The 21,985-nt window shown below is 36.9% G+C and overlaps 1 long non-coding RNA gene across 1 annotated transcript in view; it reads right to left on the reverse strand.

The window, feature by feature from the left end:
• The window catches only part of LOC108403477 (uncharacterized), a 42,901-nt gene extending 21,513 nt beyond the window's left edge, over nt 1-21,388 (reverse strand). Inside the window, exon 1 of the long non-coding RNA XR_012132257.1 lies at nt 21,272-21,388. This is a non-coding gene — a long non-coding RNA (uncharacterized lncRNA). The remainder of the gene's footprint in view (nt 1-21,271) is intronic.
• Nucleotides 21,389-21,985: the final 597 nt, after the last annotated feature.

Below are 21,985 nucleotides of genomic sequence, written 5' to 3' on the forward strand. Positions count from 1 at the left end.
GTTGTGAGAGTGGACACCCTTATTTTGCCCCTGATCTTAGAAGAAAAGCCTTCAACTTTTCACTATTGAGTATGATCTTAGCTGTGGGCTTGTCATACATGGCCTTTGTTATATTGAGGTGCATTGTTTCTATACCCAACTTGTTGAGAGTTCTTATCATGACAGGAAATTGTGTTTTGTCACATGCTTTTCCTGCATCTATTGACATCTAAATAGATCATATTATTTCTATCTTTCCATCTATTAATTTGATGTATCACACTTATTGACTTGTATATGTTCAACTATCCTTGCATCCTAGGGATGAATCCCACTTGATCATAGTATATGATCTTTTCAATGAGCAGTTGAGTTGATCTGTCAAAATTCTGGAGAATTTATATATTTATTTATCAGGGATATTGGCTGTAGTTTTCTTTCCTTGTAGTGTCCTTATCTGGCTTTGGTATTAGGATCATGTTGATCTCATAAAGTGGAATTGGGAGTATTCCCTTTTCTCAATTTTTTGGGAAGAGTTTGAGAAGGACTGGTGTTAATTCTTCTTTAAATGTTTGGTAGAATTTACTAGGGAAGGCATCTAGACCTGGAATTTTCATTGTTGGTAGGTTTTTGGTTACTGATTAATCTCTTTATTCATTGTTGGTTTGTTCATATTTTCTATTTATTCATTATTCAGTCTTGGTAGATTGTATGTTTCTAGCAATTTATTTCTTCCAAGTTATCCAATTTTTTGGTGTATAATTGTTCATAATAGTCTCCTGTGATCCTTTGTACTTCTATGGTAAGTATCAGTTATAATGTCTCTTTCATTTCTCATTTTATTTATCTGTGTAGTCTCTCTCTTTTTTCTTAGTCTAGCTAAGGGTTTGTCAATTCTCTTTCTATTCCAAAACCTGCTCTTAGTTTCACTCATTTTTTCTATTTTTTTTCTAATCTGTTTCATTTATTTCTACTCTTATCTTTGTTATTTCCTTCTTTCTGTTAACTTTGGATTTCATTTATTCCTTTTATAGTTCAATGAGGTGTAAGGGTAGGTTGCTTATTTGAGATCTTTCTCCTTTCCTAATATGGGCATTTATCTCTACAAAATTCCTTCTTAGAACCACTTTTGCTGTATGCCATAAGTTTTGGTATACTGTTTCCATTTTCAGGTGTTTCAAGATATTTTTTATTTCTTGTTTTATATTATTTATATTTTTTATTCTTTGACCTATTGGTTGTTCAGGAGTGTGTTGTTTAATTTCCAGGGATTTGTGAATTTTTCAGTTTTCCTCCTATTACTGATTTCTAGTTTCATTAAACTGTGGTCAGAAAAGATACCTGCTATGATTTTATTCTTTTAAAATTCACTAAGACTTGTTTTGTGACCTATCACCTAACCTATTCTGGCAGATGTTCCATGTATGCCTGAGAAGAATGTGTACTCTGCTGGCATCAGACAGAATGTTCTGTATATTTCTTTTAGGTCCATTTTTGTCTAGAGTATAGCTCAAGTCCAATGTTTCCTTACTGATTTTCTGTCTGGATGATCTATCTGTTGTTGAAAGTGAGGTTTTGGAAGCCCCTTTCTGCTATGGTATTGCTATTTCTCCCCTTCAGATCAATTGGTATTTGCTTAATCTATTTACTTCTTTGATGTTGGGTGTATATATATTTATGATTAAATCCTTTTGATGCATTGATCCCCTTATCAATATATAATGACCTTTTTGCTTCTTTTAGAGCTTTTGAGTTAGTCTATTTTGTCTGCTATAAGTATAGATACCCTACTCCTTTTTGGTTTCACTTTCATGGAATATCTTTTTTCATCCCTTCTCTTTGAGACTTTATGTATCCTTAAAGTGGAAGTGAGCCTCCCAGTATAAAACATGAGAAGATAAAAACTATCAAAGGAACGGTTTAGTTTTTGAGCAGTATTTAGAGGAAATGTCAAGGGCTTAGGATAGCCTGTAAAGACAGCAAAAGATTCTCAAAGCAAGAAAAGGCCTTCAGGCAAGGATCAAATTCAGGGTAGGAAAATATTTCAGGGTAAAGTTGAAGTCAAGGATGAAATCATAAAACTCTTTGTTAAGATCTCAGAAAAATGAAACTTGTGGACACGTTCAGCTAGACAAAAGGCCTTCCTAAAGATCTTGAAAATGTGCCTTCAAGCAGTATAGCACAGATAAGACAAGCAATGACTGTAGCATCTTACTACACTAATGGATAGTGACTGCAGTGGGGTGGGGGAGGGAGTTGATAATATGGGTGAATGTTGAAACTGCAATGTTGATCATGTGGAACCTTCATAAGATGGTATATCAATGATATCTTAATTTTTTTAAAAGTGCCTTCAAGGCTCTCCTGATTTTAAAAAAAAGGCTTCTAAGGATCTTAGAGGCATTGTCCTGCAGCAGCTTCTTAGAGAGCCCAAGATACAGAAGGACCTATATTGCAGGGCTTTGTGGAGTGGAATATAAGTTGATTTATAGAAATTCTACAAAGTTTTTAAAGAGATTATGTCAGTTGGGAGTTGAAATGGTCAAAATAAAAAGAGTACACCTGCACTGGAGCTCTGAACCACCATGTAAGAAACTGAGGGGACCATGCGGAGAGGTCCTGGCCAAGACACCAAATATGTGAGTGAACAGTTTTTGGGCCTTCCATGCCAAACTAGTCACCAACTGAATATTACTAAGTGATCCCATTGATATCACATACAGCAGTAGAGTCTTCCAAATGAACTGTAGTCAAATTTCCAGTAGATTGTGAGTATAATGAAATGAATAGCAACTTTAAACAATTAACTGTGATGGTTTCTTAGTTGCAATAGATAATTGGCAAAAAAATCTGGCACTGCAAGAATGATCTTAACAACAGTAACAATACAGCCATCATGTTTCTCTAGGTTTTAAACCTCTCAATGTTTTCTTTCCTGATAGCATATACATTCTGAGTATGATATGTACAGCCATAATCTGGACCCTGTCCAAATTTCCATAATGTTTATTTCACATTAATTTATGCTTAAGCCAAATACCTTGCATTTCTTCCCTGACTGGTTATCTAAATGTTCCACAACTCACTCCCTGAGCAGCTATGAAATTGATCTTAATAGACACAAATCTGATCTTGCCAATTCCATGCTCAAAACCCTTTAGTAGTTTTCCTTGAGATAAAGTCCACATTCAGAACCATTTATCCTTCCAGCCTTTTCTTTGCCCTTCTCCCAGCACTTGATAGCTTCAAATCTCCTAATAAACTATGTTTAATCTCACTTTTGGACTCTAGCACATGCTATTCCCTTTGCCTGGAACATTTTGTCTTCCAATCCTCTTGGCTAATTACTAATCATTTGAATCATAATCTTCATCTCTTCAATGAGACTTTTCTTGAGCCCTTGTTCCTTGCTTCTACCTCTTGTGCTTACAGAAGCTTAGTGTTTAGCACCCTCACTTGGACTAAATCTTACTCCAAAAAGTGAATACAATTTTGGATGCATGAATTCTAATGACCTTATGTTTTTAAACAACTAAAATGTGACTGAGAAAATTAATTTTGCATTTAATATACTTATCACTATAAAATAAGAAAAGCCCACAGAGTGCTGAAATATCAGAGCCACCATATTAATATTCCTGTCTTCATGTAATTCCATGAAAATGGAAATAAACATATCCAGAAGTATTTCTTAAAAGATTAAAAGTCTCATTTTTCTTTCTGAAAACTCAGTAAATCAAAAAGCCCTACATCAATTCTATAGGTTCTAACACTTTCCAATTTAGTTTTTGATGAAAAGCTACTTTTTCTTTTTTTAATAACAGCTTTTAAAGTGAAGGATTTTGTAATAGTGGGTTAAAAGATGAACCCTATATTTTCTTCAATTATAATTATGTGGTAAACTTAATGAAATAACTTTGAAAGTATCCGGTTATATAATCCCTACAAAAGAAGTCAACTTTTTACATAAGGTTTCTTATCCCAGAGTCAGTAGAACAATTGGACCAATTAGACCTTGAAGATTTGGGGATAAGTTAGCTCCCTCCAGGATGCTGCAAGAGAATTTGAATGCTCATATTCTTTATTATCCCAAAGATGGTATATGTCTAGTAAGCTCTCAGTGCTTAAAAAGAAATTAATTCATTACATATATTGTACGTCTGAGGGGTTTCACTAAGACTTTTGGGACACTATGTAAAGTTGTACAGTATTATAATAGTTTACTTCTTGCCTTGCTTTTTCATGTTAATGATTTGAAGTATTTCCAGTTAAAAAAAAATTCTCAGAACAAGCACTGGCCCTCAAGGGAGTTCACCAATATAGGTGCTACTTAAATGTTTTAAAACAAAGATTTGCTTTGCCAGGGAGTAGCTTCCCTTTAATTTAAACCCCATAAAGCAAAATCATGAGAAAACAATGGAGCTCTGTTAAAGAGTAAAGAAGGCCCTATATCACCTTTTGTAGTAGGACCATGGTTTTATTTTGAAGGGTGTGATTTCTCATGAGTTCTTGACATTTGCCTTGTTTTACAAAGACCAGCTTCCCTGTGTCTTGCAGAGCTTCACATCTAAGTTACCAGTAACCATTAGACTTGTTTTCAAAGCTGCCTTCCAGTGGACCAACCCATCTTCCTCCAGGGAATGTTGGGACATTTGCCATACTTTAGAGGAGTCATGTGCTCTCCAAATGGAGTTAAAGCAAGTAGGTTACGTGTGTCACAGCTACAGAAGGCAATTCTAGAGTACATGATTTGGCTTGTGCCAAAACTATACCTTTTAGGGCTGCATTTAGACAATCCCTGACACCAGTATTCTACTTTGTCTGTGCTTATAGCCAATGGCAGTGATGCCAGAAATGGCTGCTTCATTGCTACAGACATCATTTTTTATTACTCTCTATATTTGATATGGTTTTGTTAAAAAGATACCACCTTATTAAATGGACACCTTACCCTGGTGCTTACTAGGAACATTACGGTTGGGAGTCACTCAATACTGCATCTATAATAAACCTTTTTCCCAGCATTGTGTCTTTTAATTTGATCATAAAAATTTCTTTTCTCTTAGCTGAACATCCCAGTTTGGGAATACTTTTTTTTTTAGTAAAAAGTGAATCCACTTGGCAACTTATAATGGAAAAAAGTAAGTGGAAATTATTTACCCCTGTCCCATTTCATTGTTGTCTTTGGTGACAAAAGTACCAATATTCAATGCCTAAGAACCCAGTAATTAAAAGTAATTAACTTTGTGTGCTCATACTACAAAGTGGGTGACATCAAATCACACAGAAGCATATTTGGGTCCATATGGGAAAAAAGTTCTAGTAAGTTCTGTACTTGCAGTACCCAGAGGTAATACTATGATGTTTCCAGTGACACTTTCTTCAGACTTTATGACACCATGTCTTTAGTACACAATGAATGTACTAGGTGTTTAACCATAATTTATTGATGTTTATATTGTTTTATGAAGAAAGGTCTTCACCCAGAAAAATATCAGGATGCCTCCTCATGAGGAGCATACACTTTTCACTTTTTTTAAAAATAAGAGTTTGACTAAAATGCCAACAAAGGGCCTGCAGTGCTGGGGGAAGGGAGTAGGCCCTGACAAAAATGTATTTGCTGATCTGGAAATTCAATTATTAATACAAAAACTATTAGTGGAAATATTTTGGTCCAGTTCATCAGGGTAGAAGGATCAACCTATATACATTGACAAAGTTCACTTTAAACACTGTAATAGATAAGAGCTCTGGAAGTTTACATATTTAGGCCTTCCATAGGCTCAGCCCTTCCCACACCACAATCTATTCCTCCCTACAGCAACCAATTCAATTTCTAGTACATCTTGCATACATTTCAGATCTGCTTCTGGGACTGTGCCTAGACCTGGAATGCTTCTCTGCACCCTGAATCAACTGGATGAGTATCCACCAGGCTGTCTGAGATCTTGCTTCAAATACACAAAGAATTCTAACTTTGAGCATGGCCTCTGCCTCAAGCCTCCTGCATTTGTGTCCTATCTACCACTCTGGCCCCCAAGATAAAGAGATAGCCAGAGCAAATTCTGTGAGTGGAATTGTTGGGTACATTCCTAAGTTCCCTGTCCATCCATGGGAAATTTATCCAAAATATCAAAAGGTTTGGACACAACTAAATATGATCACAGATAATTATAAAACAATACTTTATCCATTTAACCAAAGTGACAATAATAAGATTTCAAAGGCAAATACAGAAGGTTATATGGTTGTGAGCAAAATTTATCTCTTAATATTAAAAAATTCATTTTTCCTAAGTAACCAAAACCTGATGATAAAGAACAAAAGAAGTCATTTTGATAAAACATCTAAGAAAAATAAGTTTCAGTTATACGTAAGCACAGTATTTATATTAAAGCTTATTTTTTAAAACCCTTACAATAACAATTCAATTTAGCCAGCTTGATTACACAAGGTAAAATTCTACCTCTTCTCAAATATTTAATTTGTCCTCTATTTTCCCCTTTTCTATTCTGAAATAATCAGTTCTACTTTGGGACAAATTTACTTTCTTTCCCCTTAACAAAAATTCATCATCATACCTCATGCCTTTTCTTAGTTGTTTCCCTTATTAGTTTTAGGAGTTTTAATCACATACACTAGACTTTTTAGCCCTTAGAAACTATAACTTGTAGTGAAAATAAAGTAGTAAGCAATTGTGAACTGTCTGTTACACCACTATTCTTTTAGATTGGCAAATTTTTAGATATATTTCATAATCTCTAGAGACATATGCTTCCTCTCAATGCAACTTTTCAATATGGCACAAGGTATTTTATTAAAGACCCAAATATCTTTAGGTTCTCTGTAATAAGAAAGCCCAAATAGATAAATCTATGTTCAGTAATTAATATTTTATTTCACTATTTTATCTTATTTGAAAATGATTAATATATTCACTAAATTTCTATCATTAAACTTAGCAAAACTCTACAGTTTCCAGTTAAAAAACTTTTTGGAAACTACTTTTATGTACACATACTATAAAATGTAATTCTTGCTAAAAATTTCACCTAAAAAGTCTTAGCCCATTTACATCTAACTAAATGAAATCACTTGCTCCCAACGATTATATTTCAACTACTGACAAAAACTTCATGAGACAGTAGACAAAGTCAGTCATCATCCCAAGATATTTTTCTTCCTGTGAAATTTTGCAAGAGATAACATGAATTTATTTGACCTTTAGTAAGCTTAGGAAGAATAAAAGTGTATTTAATGCTGATAATCTCTAAAGACCTATTTTAATAAATAAATGAACTTAAACTAGCTTTAATACTGAATAATTTCCCAGATAATTTGAACCTAAAAAGCATTTGAGTTAGTTTCTATTATATTTCTGAGAACTTTAGGAATGTTTGATTTATAAATGCTTAATTTTAAGCTAACTAAATAGAAGTATTCACAGATTAATTTTGACAATACCATCTGAGGGTTGAAAAGTATCACATCTATAACATACACATAAACATACAGACAGACCCAAATAGATCTTAATAGCTCTTTAAAAATTTTAGCAATGAGACAGGTATAATAATATAAAGCTCATTAGTTTACAAAAATGCAGTTGGATCCAAACTGTGTTTCTGGCAAATGAAATAAATTGAGGTTACTTTCTTAGATAACTAAATCTTCTACTAAGATTTGTGGAGAAGATATTTAAGGTTTTTCATTAGACCAGTTTCCAAATGCCTCTTTTTTTTTTCTTTTTCTGACAAGAAATGTCTCTCTAAAGTTTGTATTTCAAAGACTGTCACATATTCTATAGCAGATAGGGGTAGAAAATCTGTATCATCAATATGCAGAGAAAATACCCAAGTTTTCACTAAGGATTTTTGGGTTATATTTGTCTATTATGAGAGGCCTAAAGTAATAACTATTTTAATTTTTCCTTTCCTTAAGTACAAGACAATTCTGTTTCCAGGGGCCTGATTTTTTACAGTATCTATTAACATTCTGAGATGAATAGGGGACATTTTGGGATTGGTATGGATAGATGAGCTTTCAATTGCTTCCAGAGCCACATTTCTGTTTTTGTGGAGATTTGCAAGACAAAGAGTTGTTTACAACTTCATAAAGAACTGGATTGCAGCATGAATATCAAAGGACTAACCCACCTTTCCAACTAAATTTGCTTCTTTATATCAGGGATATATATTTCCAACTGAAGGGCTTTATAATTTAGAAGATCTGTTGAAGTCCAGGAGACATGAATTCTTTGTGGTGGGGTCCCAGATACAACCATAAAGCATACTTCATAGGAAGGCTTGAAGCTGAAGCTGTCAGAACCTGATCATAGAACCCTGGAAAGTAGAAGGAATTTAAAGAGAGAGCAAAGTGAACCCTACTGCTCATCTTGGGTGCTTCCACTAAACTAATTTCCTGGCTTTTAGTATTTATATGGGTAATCCGCATACCCCAGGCCCAGAGATCAGGCCAGAGTGTTCTCTGTAAATTTTGTAGGAAAAGGGAGGCTACAACAGGCAGATCAGGTTGTATTTTCAGAAATGGAACTTATGTAGGATGTGGAGATTAATTTTTGTTCTAATTTCTGTCCTAGCTAAAGGAGTTCCAAAGGCCAGCCATTATGTTCCTCTATGTCTATTTTTTAACTTGTTTTTTCCATAGGTACCAATAAGATAATTGTTTGGAATGAGAGCTCTCTAAAAAAAAAATCGTCAAATACAGAAGTTTTTCCAATTCAAAGGATTGATCATTTGGTCATTGGCAAGTAGGATCTATTAATCTCAATCATGACTCAACCTAATAAGCTTTTATGGCTTAACCAAGGACATAAGAGGTATCCCATAAGACAGTACAAAAGATGCTCACAAGATGCAGAAAATTCACACACAGAGTTAACTTGAGAAAGCAAAGGACTTTGTTGTCACAGGTGATAAGAATTATGTAGTGAAAACAGTGTTTCCAGTCTCTCACAGGAATGTGAGACTCCCCCAGTCACAGACCCACTAATTCGTCATACCGGGCAGGTGCTACTGGAATGGAACTTTCCCAGCTATAACAAAACAATAAAAGTTGAGATGACAAAGGCCCCTAATAGTCTGGGATCCCTTCTGACAAACTCCCCTGAGAGCTGACATGGCTAGACGAAGAGAATGCTCCTTGTGTCTTCATGGCTTGGAACCCCATCTATCAGATTGGCCACCAATTGCACACCAGTACACATGTACCTTCTGGATGGTGGAGACCAGGGAGAATATTCACACTGATCACAAAGCCAAGCTCTTCATCAGACCCATGGTTTTCCTCCTTATGACAAAGGACACAAAAGATGGAGACAAAAGAAAACAACGACCATCTCTGGGACGAAAAGGATCAGCACAAAACAAGAGTACTCATAACAAATCTTTACCAAAGTCACCATACCCTTAATGAAATAAATCACACAAATATGTTCTCTTGTTAATCTAAATTTAGAAAAAGAAAAGGACTCCCACCACTCTTACTTCCAATAGACACTGTAGGCAGAGATCTAGGAGACTGACATGGCAAGAATTCTTACCTTATGCTGGCTCCTGTGAGTGGTCCCTGGCTCTCTCAACAGCAGAAGCCCTGGAGTGAACAATGTCCAACCAGGGAAGGTCCCATCTCTATTACCAAAACTATAGGGGTGGAAAAGTTTTCCTTTCTTCCCTTCTAGGATCTTTGGCTAGTCTAACAACTAAATTGATATGAGAGATTAACAACAGAAAAACAAAAGTTTAATAGCATGTATACCTTCTGTATACATTGGAGAAAACCAGGAAAAGTGAATAACTCCCCAAAATGACCAAAGCTATCACCTTAAATACCATCTTCAGCTAAAGACAAAAGGAGGTGTTGCAATAGGGAATCAGTAATGGGCATTTACCAGGAAAAGCACAATAAACAGGGTAAGCTTGTTGCACAGACTTAAGTTGTCGCCCTCTCCATTGACAAGAGTTTCTAGAAATTGAGTCATCCCCCTCTTCCTAGTGCAGCAGGGGACACCTTACAAATGGAGATTTATTTACACATATAAATTTCTCTTACCAAAGGATAACTTTTATTTAGTTAGAGTTTTTGCCTATGTCTACTGTTTCTTGAAAATAGTTAACCTAAAGTAACCAATATGCCAAAGAGGCATATTTTGGGGTATCAAAATCTGTTCCCCTTCAGGATGCAGACATCATCTGTAGCCCAGCTCAAGTGGCCTGTCCTCTGTAAGCTTTGTCCAGTTACTCTGACTAAACATGCTCATTGCCCTTGACTCCTGAGACCCTCCTAGGCAGTAATCATACAGTTATTGTAGTAATTTATAATATAATCTGCTCCCTTAGGTGAGCCCCCTAAGGGCAAAGGTCATACTCACCTTGTTTGCCATCATACCCCCAATGCCTGACATATAGGAGCATAACAGCTACTGGGTCAATAAAGGAATGAATGAAGTGGCTCATTAGGAATTGGATGAAATTAAACATGATGCCTAAATGTATAAACTATTTCATTCTAGATTAGGTTTAAAGATGTAGGAGAGGCAAATGTCACCTCATTGAAATACTAATTTATTCTGGATACTGCTAATTGGTTAAGAATAAAGAATTGAAAATCGGGCAAACCAGACAAACTGTTTAACATTTGGCAGATTACCATCTCTACATACATTTCCTCACTTGTGAAATTTTTTTAAATTAAAAAAATTCTTAAATGTACTGAAATGGTTGTCTTCCATAGTAACCTTCAAAAATGAACCAGATATGACTCCTCCTCCCAACACTGGAAAGAGAAAAGAGAGAGAAGAAAGAAAACTACAATGGGCACTAACATTGTTCCTAAGTGTTTTCCAGTGAGCAGTTGGTCCCTTGCCCTCGCCACTCCATCGAGCCCATGAAGTATAGCTCAATGAATAACTAACAGATGATTACATTTATGAGGAAAGAGTACTCAGAGCAGACAGCTACTTCCTACAGGTGACAAGCAATCTTCCGCCAGGGCTTCACCTGACGAGTCATTTTGGGACGTGATCACAAGGGTTGGAGACTGATGAAATTATCCTGTCCAACATCAAACACAAAGTGGTTGTAAATCAGCAGAGGCTGTGGCAGAAGGAGAACAGCTCATTCTTTATGCCTTGCAGACAGTCTTCCACCTGGGGGCTGCATCAAGCATCCTAACAATCATTAAGTGACCCTTTAAAGAGATTTAATTTTAAAAAAAACATTAGAGTATCTATTGATCTGAATCCTTGAGCTATCTTGAGGAAGTTGATTTGAAAGCAAGTTATATGATTTAAAAACTTGTGTGTGTTGAAGCTAACTCAGCATAGCACAGCAACATGAATAGATAAATAGATGCCTGTCTTTTATAACTCTCCATTTGACCTTGTCTGACGATTGTGTACTGGACTTAGACTATCACTGTGTTTCCTGAGGGTCACTTAGCAGAAGGCAAGCCAAAATAAAAAAGCAAGCCAGCCAGAGTTTAACCTGGTCAAGGGAGTTCTGCAGAATCAGAAACTGATCTTGCAAATGCCTTCTATAAAAAAAGAAGGAATAAAATATGGATGATTTATTTGTGGTATCTGCTGAACAGCACTTGATTTACACAGGATCTAAAGAAATGTGGAGAAACCATTTTTGAAGTTGCCCTGTGGATGGACTCATATTTTAAGAGTAAAAAATTGGCAGGTTTCATTGAATAGGGAAGGAGCTTTCTAAGGATCCCATTTCCCCATCACTGTGAAAGGGATTTATATGCATTGTTGCCTTTAGTGGTGTTGGGAAGTTTCCATGTAAATCCTTTAGGTTTCACTGTAAGAACCAGCTACTCAGAGGTTCCCAATGCTTGATGATTTGCACAGAATTGTGGTTTAAAAAAATGAAAAAACTATTTTTTAAATGGTTTTGCTAGAAAGGTAACTAAGCTTGCCCAGAGTCACGTTGCAGTCTTATACAATCCCAACGCCTTCCTGATTTACTTGCAGAACCTGCTATGCAAGGGCATTTGAGCGGCTCTGCGTGAAAGGCCTGTGCACATTTAAATAGGCTGTTTGAATAGGAATTGTGACTGATGTAAAAATACCCCCTGTATTTTATTTAGCTCTTAGTTCTCCATTTGTAATTGAAATGAAGCTTCTAAAATGCCTGGGTTCTTCAATTTTATGAAATCATATATGTACGACTGATCTTCTAATGGTGTTCTTGAGGTCATTTCACATAGATGATTGTGTAGGACATTAGTTGAAATTTTTTTTTTTAATTTAGAACTGCTTACAAAATAGTCAATAAGTTGGGGGTGTTGGTGGGGTAAGAAAATACTTCTGATGAACAGCATTTGAACAGAAAAGGCAAATGCATATAGCAAGAGCTTCTGAGTTCCCAAGGAGCATGCTCTCCGGCACTTTAGCGATGGCTATTTTGGTGCAGGTTCTGCGTGCTCTCTCACTAGTTGCACTTTAATTATCCTGCACTTTGTTCCGGGAAGGTGTGTATTGGCTCCCTGCCAATGTGGGCTAGGACTCTTCTTGTCACTACAGTGTTTAACAGCATGTACAGAACAATATCCCAATTAGATCTTTAAGTGTTAGAAACATGATACATCAGTACATTTTTCTTGGAGGTTGATCAGTGGGAAGTTTCAAAAACACACAGAAGGTAAGCTTCATTCTAAGCCTTTAAACATCAGCCCAAGAAGGCAGCCAAAGAAGCTGAAAATATAACAAGATATGTCAATATCTCCTCAGCTTGTAATTTTTTTTTATCTTAAAAGCAATTCATAGGTCAGGATGATCAGACCCATTTTTAAAGAAATGGGTCTTTCTTTTGCTATTATCACCTCTGAACACACAACTTCATTTCTTTGTAACAAAGGGAACTTTTTGCCTCTAGATTCATACTGTTTTATTGCCAACTGGAGATTTCTGGATAAATTAACATGAGGGGTGCTTTTCATCCCATGTTATTAACATTCCTTTTTCAGGTTGATTCTCCAAACTAATAAAATGAAATGAATCTCTCTCTCTTCCCTCTTCTTCTCTCTCTCTCTCTCTCCTCCCACTGACCACCACCACCTCCCACCCCCAATATGTCAGAGAGGGTAAGAAAAAAATATGTGGCAAAGGAAGCCAGCTCCTTTTATTCTTCTACCCTGTTGAGACAATAATTGTGTAAAATGTCTGGATTAAGTTCAAATAGCCAAAGACAGCCGTTAATTTACACCCTGCAATGGGTTAAGAGTCCAGTCAGTCTTCTCTATCAGTCACTCTATAACAATTAAACTAAATTATTTTAAATGTAAAGCATTTAAATTCTGCCGATTGGCCTCACAATGAAGCACCACATGGATTATCACCTCCGATTATTAATTCAGTTTTCAGAGCATGTAAAGGCTTTGCATATGCCTGCGTTGATAAGGTTTACAGAGCAGTAGATGGAGACCAGGGGTCACAACCAAGGACAGCAATAGACACAGCTCTGGGGTCTCTGGGGAAGAAGGGAAAAGTAAGCTCAGATTTTCACACACCACGTGTGGCTTTTCTCTCTCTCATACACATACACAGAGACTTTCTTCCATGATGTTAGCACAACAGATGCCTTTAAGTGTGATCATTTGGTTCGATATAATTATTTCAAGTTTTTCTCAAAATACAGTATTTCAAGTTCACTGTGACCTTTTCAAAAAAGAACAAAATACTTCTGCTTTCTATTATTAATCATTCCTAATTATGTGCTACTTTCAAAAAATCCCCAGTGATGACGAAAGAAGGAACCGTTCTTCTTTCAAGATACTGGCTAACATTTAAAGAAAAATGAATGTGCAATATTCTATGAGTGAAGTACCACAGGTGCTGAAGGGAAAAATGGGATAACTATTGGGCAAAGGATTTAAGTGAAATTTCAAGTTAGTAATATCAGGGTAAAATTTGATCAACATGGCTAATTAGAGACACCTGAGATTATATGATGTAAAACTGCTCTCTTTGTGAATCTTCTTTTTCATGGGTTTCCCTCCAAAACTGACTGGCAATGATAGGTGTCTCTGATTATTTTCCCCAGTTCTACCTGGATCCCCACAGGAAAGGGATGGGTTAGCTGAAAAGAATGAGTCATCTATTATCACACTGTATTTTACAAAGCAAACAAGCAGTATTTATGAAAGGCAGAGAATCGACAAACTTGGAAGTCTTTTATGCGTCCTCAGAACAGATATAATCTTGGCAGGAATGGAACAGAATTTACCACTGGCCCTCAGACTTGACTTTAGGGCCTCTCTGGTACACAGAGTAAAGGATTTAAAAGCTGATCTAATGAAATGTTTTTATTAGGAGAATAAATAAAAATAACAAAATTATGCAGAGGAACCTTGAATAAACTCAATTTGATGACCAAGCCATCTATTTTAACAGAGATGCCTTTCAGTGATACGGTAGGTTCCAGATATATCGCAAAACCTTTATTTTTTTCCAGCATCTTTTTATGGATCAAACCTCTGCCATAAAGTCCTGTGACTCACCCAGGGCTGCACAGCCAGTCAGTGGTAGGCCAGCCCGAGAACCTGTGAATTGACTCCCTCCATAAACTTCTCGGTCCTGCTCCCAAGCACAGCCTTCACAGCACTCACAACATGTGATGATGAATTCCTGCTCCCAGAAGATGTCCAGCCCATCAAAGTAGAATTGTTCAGTTACAAAGATGACAACTTGCTTTCTGAACTTCCCCTTCCATTGCTTCAGTGGATACTGTGTAATGTCATGCTGAGCCCCACCAAAGTAAAAAGAAAATCAGTACTACTGATCTTGTCTTTATTAAAAATTCTGGTATTTTACTCATTCTGGATTTTTTGCAGTAATCTAAATTCTTAAAAATGTCATTAAAATACAATTTTGATATCTGGGCTTTTGGGCACCCCCAGCTGCCTTAAATTTTACACCCCAGGCAAGTACCTTAATAGCCTTATCTAGTCCATGGTACTTTACCTGTGACTAAACAATTCTATCCAATTGCTCCCAGTTGGGTATCACAGTGAGGTAGATTGTATTTGAGGAAGCACAGGAAGGAAGCAGTGACTGTCATCTGGCTCCTGCTCCAGTCTGTGGGTTCAGGGTGTGCAAGTTTCTGTGCCCCCAGATGGAGACCTCACCGTCACCTACCAGGGAAAGAGGAGGTGAGATAGGGGCCTCAACTGCTCTGGATTCCTTAAGAGAAGGACATGGGACCTGGTCGGCTTACACACTGGGAAGTCCTTCAACCACTGCTATTTTCTCTATTGCTCATTTATATTATGTTTAAAGCTAATGTCCATCTGGGGGCTGTTCAAAATTGTGAAGGGATATGGGGAAAGAATGACTCTCTAGGGTGGCATGTGGCAGGTTAATGGACCTACATCCCAGAATGTAGGGATGGGAACCCCTCAGCCTCCCTTCCAAAAAAACAAACCTGTTTTAAGTATTCTTGTGAATGACAGCATTCATTCAATATATGCTTCCCAGTATTTTATTTTAAGAAGCTGGAAACAAACTGGAAACACATTTTGCCAGTGTTTTCTTAGCCTAGACAATTTGAAAGGGGGAAGGCAGTACAAAAATAAATATATATACAAAAATAAACCTCAAATACTATATATTACTGAATTCTTTCAATCAAATGTAAATTTAATTCTAGTGGTGGTGACAACCTCACAAAGATTATCCTCAAATTTAGCCTGGCATTTAGCATGTGTTTCTTCATGTACCTGGTCTTACTCCAAATTAGAGTCCTGATGACAGATTCAGTAAGATAGGGCATGTGAAAAAGGACAGAAAACTCACTCAGGGGCACTTGATAACTACTCAACAACTATTAGACACTCCTGCTTTTCTACTAAAACAACATTCTGAGGCAGAATTCAAAATTAGTCTAGTCTGGGATGGAATCTGCTTTTCTGTTAATTGTACTACCAACCTGAGTGGAGCAGTTACTTTGAAAATTAAAATATTTACATTTTTAGAAAGATATTTCCAAGGAAAGTTGCAGCTACATGGGAGGAGAAAAAAACTGATGATCTTTGCATTACATGATCTTTAAATTATGTCTGTCTTCATGGAATTTGATAGTTTATGTTTTTCCAGGCTTTCATTTTATTTTAGCTAACACCCCGATGAGAAAACACAGCAAGTACGTAAAAAAAATCATCTGTGAACCATAATAAATGGATTTCTGCCAATGACAGGTCATGATACAGAAAAAAATCTGTGATGACCCTCTTTCCTCTATACTCATTTATCTCTTCCTGGTGTCCACTGATAGATTCTTGCTGTATGATTTATTGCAGAAAAACACCACCTAGAAATGGGCTTTTGATAAAATTGTTCAAGGATTCCTGAACAATAAATCCTAATCTTAACATGCAATGCTGCAGAATGTTTCACCTTTCTTATGCTATAAATAAAATATGCCAAATGTGATAATAAATCCATACATTTAAGCATTATCCATGTAGTTTAGGAAATAAAGTCATAGTATGTATGCCTGATGTTAATAGCAGCTCTAAGCCTGAGGATACTGAGGTATCTGTGCATTTGCCATCTAAATTTTTAGCACTTTACAGTACTTATGAAATTTCATGGCTTTTATCTGCCTGGGAAGGCTTGCTTTGCAGAGCACATGTGGGTTAAGCATAATCAGTTTCTGGTGGCTTGAATGAAAAGAGATGTTTCCTGAACACAGACACCTTGCTCTGGAAGACAGCTGAAATTTTCAGTTCATGCAGAGACCTTTCTCATAATTAATCATCTACTGGAGGAAGTGATGAGAGGCTCAGTCACTCCATTGTGACCCTGCTAGTGGCACAGGGTGTTCAGCATGCAGAGCCCTACTATTTAGGCTTCTTCTCATAAGCTCAAGGACAGGTACCTGACCTCCACACATGGTAGAAAGTTGGGGAAGCCAAGCCCTACTGATCTTCCCTGAGCTGATATGCTCCTCACTGCATGTAAACATACAGACAGATTTTAATTACTGATTGCTTCTAAAGCTTCTAAATGATTGCAAGTCTCCATCTATTCGAAAAGATGGAGGCAAGATCTTAATCTGGGTTAGGGTTTTCTCAAACTTAGCAGAATGGACATTTGTGGCCAGATAATTCTGTGTTACAGGGGCCCTTCTGTGCATTTTAGCATGTTTAGCAGCGTCCCCAGCCTCCACCCAGTAGAGGCCAGCATCCTCCTCCCCATCCCCACAGGTTGTGACAACCAAAAATATCTCCAGATACTGCCAATGTCCCCTGTGGGGCAAGGCCATCCCTGGTTGGAAACTATTGATTAAGCCTATAAGAAAGAGTTAACAAAAGCCATGACATTAAAGAGGACAGAACTACATTTAACTGCAGAAAAATGAAAAGGACTCGATTCAAAAATAAAAGACGCTGAGTTTGGGAATGAGAATGAGTTGACTTTTATTTTAGAGAGGGCTGAAACTATTTGTGGAATATCTCCCTATGCCATGAACAGAGCAAAGTCCCATAAAATGCTGGTAGTTTGGTCAGCTGCTAAGAAAACGTGTTAAATAACACATTTGTATAATCATTTATTTACATTGAATCTGACAGAATGAAGATATAGATATAAAAACAGTGTGTGCTTGAAAAGGGTTACCACACTAGAAAGAAAGAAATAGAAATGAGAATAAAAAAACCTAAGGGAAGTTTTTTTCTCCAACAAACTGGAAGTGGAGAAATCCATTATACCATGTGTAGCTTTCTTTGTGTTCTCAGATATTTATTGAAGGTCAAAGACAGAGATGCCTAATGGGTTATGATTATGTGAAATGAAGTGAGAAACAGTGTTTTATAACAGCAAACACTTTTTATAGTGACAGTGTATTACGTTCACTAAAACATCTTACAACTGTCTTTTCCCTAGTATCCATGGCTCAAAGCAGGAAAATAATATGTTATTCAAGAAATACATAGAAACTGGGGGTGTGACTTGTTCAGAGCCAGGGCTCTTGTCTCAAGATCCAGGAAAATTCCTTCTATGCTTTGTCCAACTTGAATGACTATTTACTCTAAATTAAAGTATTATATACTTCCTTCACATCATTTTTTTCCATCTCAGTTTTGAAAAAGGTTGTATTTTAGTAATAAAAGATTTATGAAAATTTCCATCAGGGCTCCCATACTCTTGAGCTTGAAGATACCTTTGTAATGTCAAAAAATTTCAAATATATTCTCATTCATGTACTCATTCCTTAATTTATTCGACAAATATTTATTTGTGCCTTGTAAGTGAAAGGCCCTAGGACACTGATACGAGAAAACAGAAGGAATCCCCGCCCCTGCGAAGCATGCAGCCGAATGGGTAACACGAGCTCACTGCTACATTTTGGTACTTAGACACAACGCCCAGAAAGATGCGCACACTCCATTAAATGCTTGTTGAAGTTTACTGCACGTAGATAGGTAGAATAAAATCTAAACAACTTCTTTTGTCCTGTGAGACCCTGAAACATTCAGCTCCAACCTTTCTGACCTTACCTTTTAGCATCTTTCTCTCCCTGATTTCCCTCCAGCCATACTGGCTTCTCTGTTTCCTTAGTCATTAGGAAATAAAGCTCCACCTTTCCAACACACCCAACATGCCCAATGGACTCCTCTCCTCACGTCAATATCTTTGCTTTGTGAGCTCCTGACAGTTTAGTGTTCAGCTCAGACGTCACTACTTCACTGAGTTCTTTCCTGATCTGTCTCTAATAGCCGGTTTTATTTTATTGATAGCACTAAGCACTATTTGATACTTTCTTATTTATTTGCCTCCTTATTTATTGTCTGTCTCTCTATAAAAAATGTTTATCCCATGCAGACAGGAGCTATGTCAGCCATGTTTATCAATCTAAAAGAGAGTCTAGAACACACTGGAATCACAGTAGACCCTCAAATTTTGGTGGAATGCTGAAGGAAATAAATATATATGTTAATTATAAGATGCAAAGTACTACTAAGGAAATAGAGAATTATCATGGAGAATAGCAGGGGAGATCTATAAGGTACAATTAGTGAAGAATTTGCTGAGAAGTAACATTTAGGCCAAGACAAATGCTATTAGGAATAGGGTGTGCACAGGCCCCAAGGGAAAGCAAGCTTTTTGTCTTGCAGGGGCTAATAGGAATGTGTGATTGAAGCTTAGTAAGCAGGGGAGAGGGGAGAATGGAAAAGTTAAGAGGAAGCATGTCATGGGTACCATGTACAGTAGGGGCTGGCAAACAATGGCCTATGGGTGAAATCTGGCCTGCCCACATGTTTTGATAAATAAAATTTGATTGGAATGCAGACATGCCCATTTGTTTAAGTATCATCTATGGTTTTCTCACTACAGCACAAGAGTTGAGGGGTTAGAATAGAGATGGTTGTTTTACCTACTAGCCTAAAATATTTGCTGTCTGGCTTTTATAGAAAATGGTTATGATCCCTGAGGGGGTTGAGGGACAGGAAGGGGATTTAGGGAAGGAAAGGACTTGAGGCTGAGGGAAGGGGCTTCGGTTTCATTTCGATGCAATGGTGTGGCAGTTTTCAGATGTTGGAAGGCTCTTTGACACTCCTTCCTTCTAGAGGTGGAGTTTATGTCCCTTTGCCTTGAATCAGGCTTTGTGACTCCTTAACCAACAGAATACAGGAGAAGTGACATTCTGTGAGTTTCTGGGCTCAAGCTTTAAGAAACTGACTACCTCGGCTTTGTGTCTCTTGAAACCTAGCCACCGTGTTGTGAGGAAGACCAAGCAGCCTGTAGAGGAGTCTGCTGGGCACACGTAGGCAGCACATGGGCCCCAAGGGCCAGCACAAACTCACCAGCCTTGCGAGGGAACCCTCCTGAAAGCAGATCCTCCAGCCCCCAGTAGAGCCGTTTTCTTTAAACCATGTTCAGCAGAGGGGAGCTGTTCTCACCCAAATTGCAAATTTGTAAGCAAACTAAATGATGATTGCTGTTTTTAGCCATTATGTTTTAGGGTGTTTTATTACACAGCAATAGGAACCAGAACAAATGGGAGGGCATTAATGTTATTTTTTCTAAGCACAGCTTCATATTTCTTTTACTATAGATAATGTAAGATCACTTGCTTAATGTTTATCCTATCTCTCTGTTTCCCTATCTCCCTTTCCCTTTGAAAGTGTCTTCCAAGTGATCACCCAGTTTCATTAATTTAATACATAATTGAATGCCTGCTCTATGTAGGAGTCTGTAGCATAATTATTCATTGTTTGTTATCTTGATATCTGAACAGGATATTCAGTATGAAAGTGAAGGCTCATAGTTTTAGTACTTCTGTCAAAAAAGAGGATCATGTAGCTAGACAATCATTTATGCAATATTATTATTCCCATTCTTGAATTTTAATTGTGAAATTGAGTAAAGCCCCTCCTCCTTGCCGTTTTATAAAACTTCAAAGAACAGTTCAGTGGCAATTATGGAATTCTCATATTAAGAGATTAAGCTGGCACTTCATAAATATCAAATCAGCATCCTATTTATGAATTCACTATTTTTCTTTAAATACATACATTTAGTGCCAAATTTTTTCTCAACATTTAAAAATTCAATCATTACCAACAGAAATTGGACATTAAAATTAGAAAAACGAGTACCTGAACATGAAGAAAAGGATTCAGAAAAACTGAAAAATGCAAGTGTTCCCATATTGCCCCTTTTGGAAATCTGTCCTGGTATCTGAAGATTGGTATAGAAAAAAGCTGATAGAAAAATTTCTTTAGTGTTATGCAAATATTCAATTTACGAAGAAAGCTACATTGCCTGCATATGAAGAATAAAATTACTGTTTTTTTTTAATCCTTTCATTTTGCAGGTCACAATAATAGGGCAAGTTACCAAAAAAACTGTTTTCTGCCAACTTTATGGTTCAAACGCTGAGTAGACTGAGATAATTTATGGTGGAGAAAATGATCTGCATCTGGAATCTCTAGCTGAACCTGCCACATGACTGAGCTAGTTCTTATAAAGAAGCTAGAAATCTGGCGCCACGGCAAATGAAGGAAATGAGTTTAATCACTTAACAAGCTTGCTGCTTTGGATCCTGATGGCTGGAGCTGAATGAAACATCGTAAGGAAAGAACAGCAGGAAGAAATGTTGAATGTCTATGGACCACTGATGGCTGGGCATGTCAAACAAGCCAAAACAAGCACATTTCCAAGGACATAGAAGAAAATGAAATACAGGACCATGGTATTATGCGTTCAAGAGGGAAATTCTGTGTTATCTAAGAGCAACCAAAGGGGTATGACACTGACCTGTCCGGGAGCAGATCCTTGTATGCCAAAATAGCCTCATGGAATCAGCGTTTCAGCTCAAGGAAGACTATGTTTTCAGAACTCAGTCATAAGTTGCATTTACTGCCAAATGGCTCTCCTGGGTCAGGGAATGCAGTGCAGAGAGGCCAAACAAGGGAACTCAGAGCAAAGGACAAAAGAGGGGGGCAGAGCTGCAGGCACAAACAAAACTCCGGAAGTTGATTAAAAAGTTCTTTAAAAGAGAAGATGGAACACATTCATAAAGGAGGCCTCCTAGAGAATGGGTTTAAGGACACTTTTTCAACAGAGTCCTCAGTGTTAAGTTCCTAGGTTGAATAATAGTTTTTCAATTCTCAACTTATTGTTATGCATATAAGTGTGTTATGTTTACTATTTTGTATATTTAAAATACATATTACATATATTAAATATTACATAACACAGAACTGGGTTTGAATTCTAGCATAATTACTATGTTACTCTGAGTAAATTACTTGAATGTTCTGAACTTCAGTATCTATAAAATGTATAAAAGGATAAATATATAAAACAACCTCATTTGGGTGGTTTAAAGGTTAAACGGGACCATACATGGGAAGTACCTGGCACTTAGTTGGAAGTTATTTTTAAGGTTGAGGATAGGGGTTCAGAGACCAGAAAGTATCCCAGCACAGACTGTAATGGAACAAGAATGTCACTGGCCACAGAGAGAGG

Source organism: Manis javanica, chromosome 6, assembly GCF_040802235.1.
Source record: "Manis javanica isolate MJ-LG chromosome 6, MJ_LKY, whole genome shotgun sequence".
Lineage (NCBI taxonomy): Eukaryota > Metazoa > Chordata > Mammalia > Pholidota > Manidae > Manis > Manis javanica.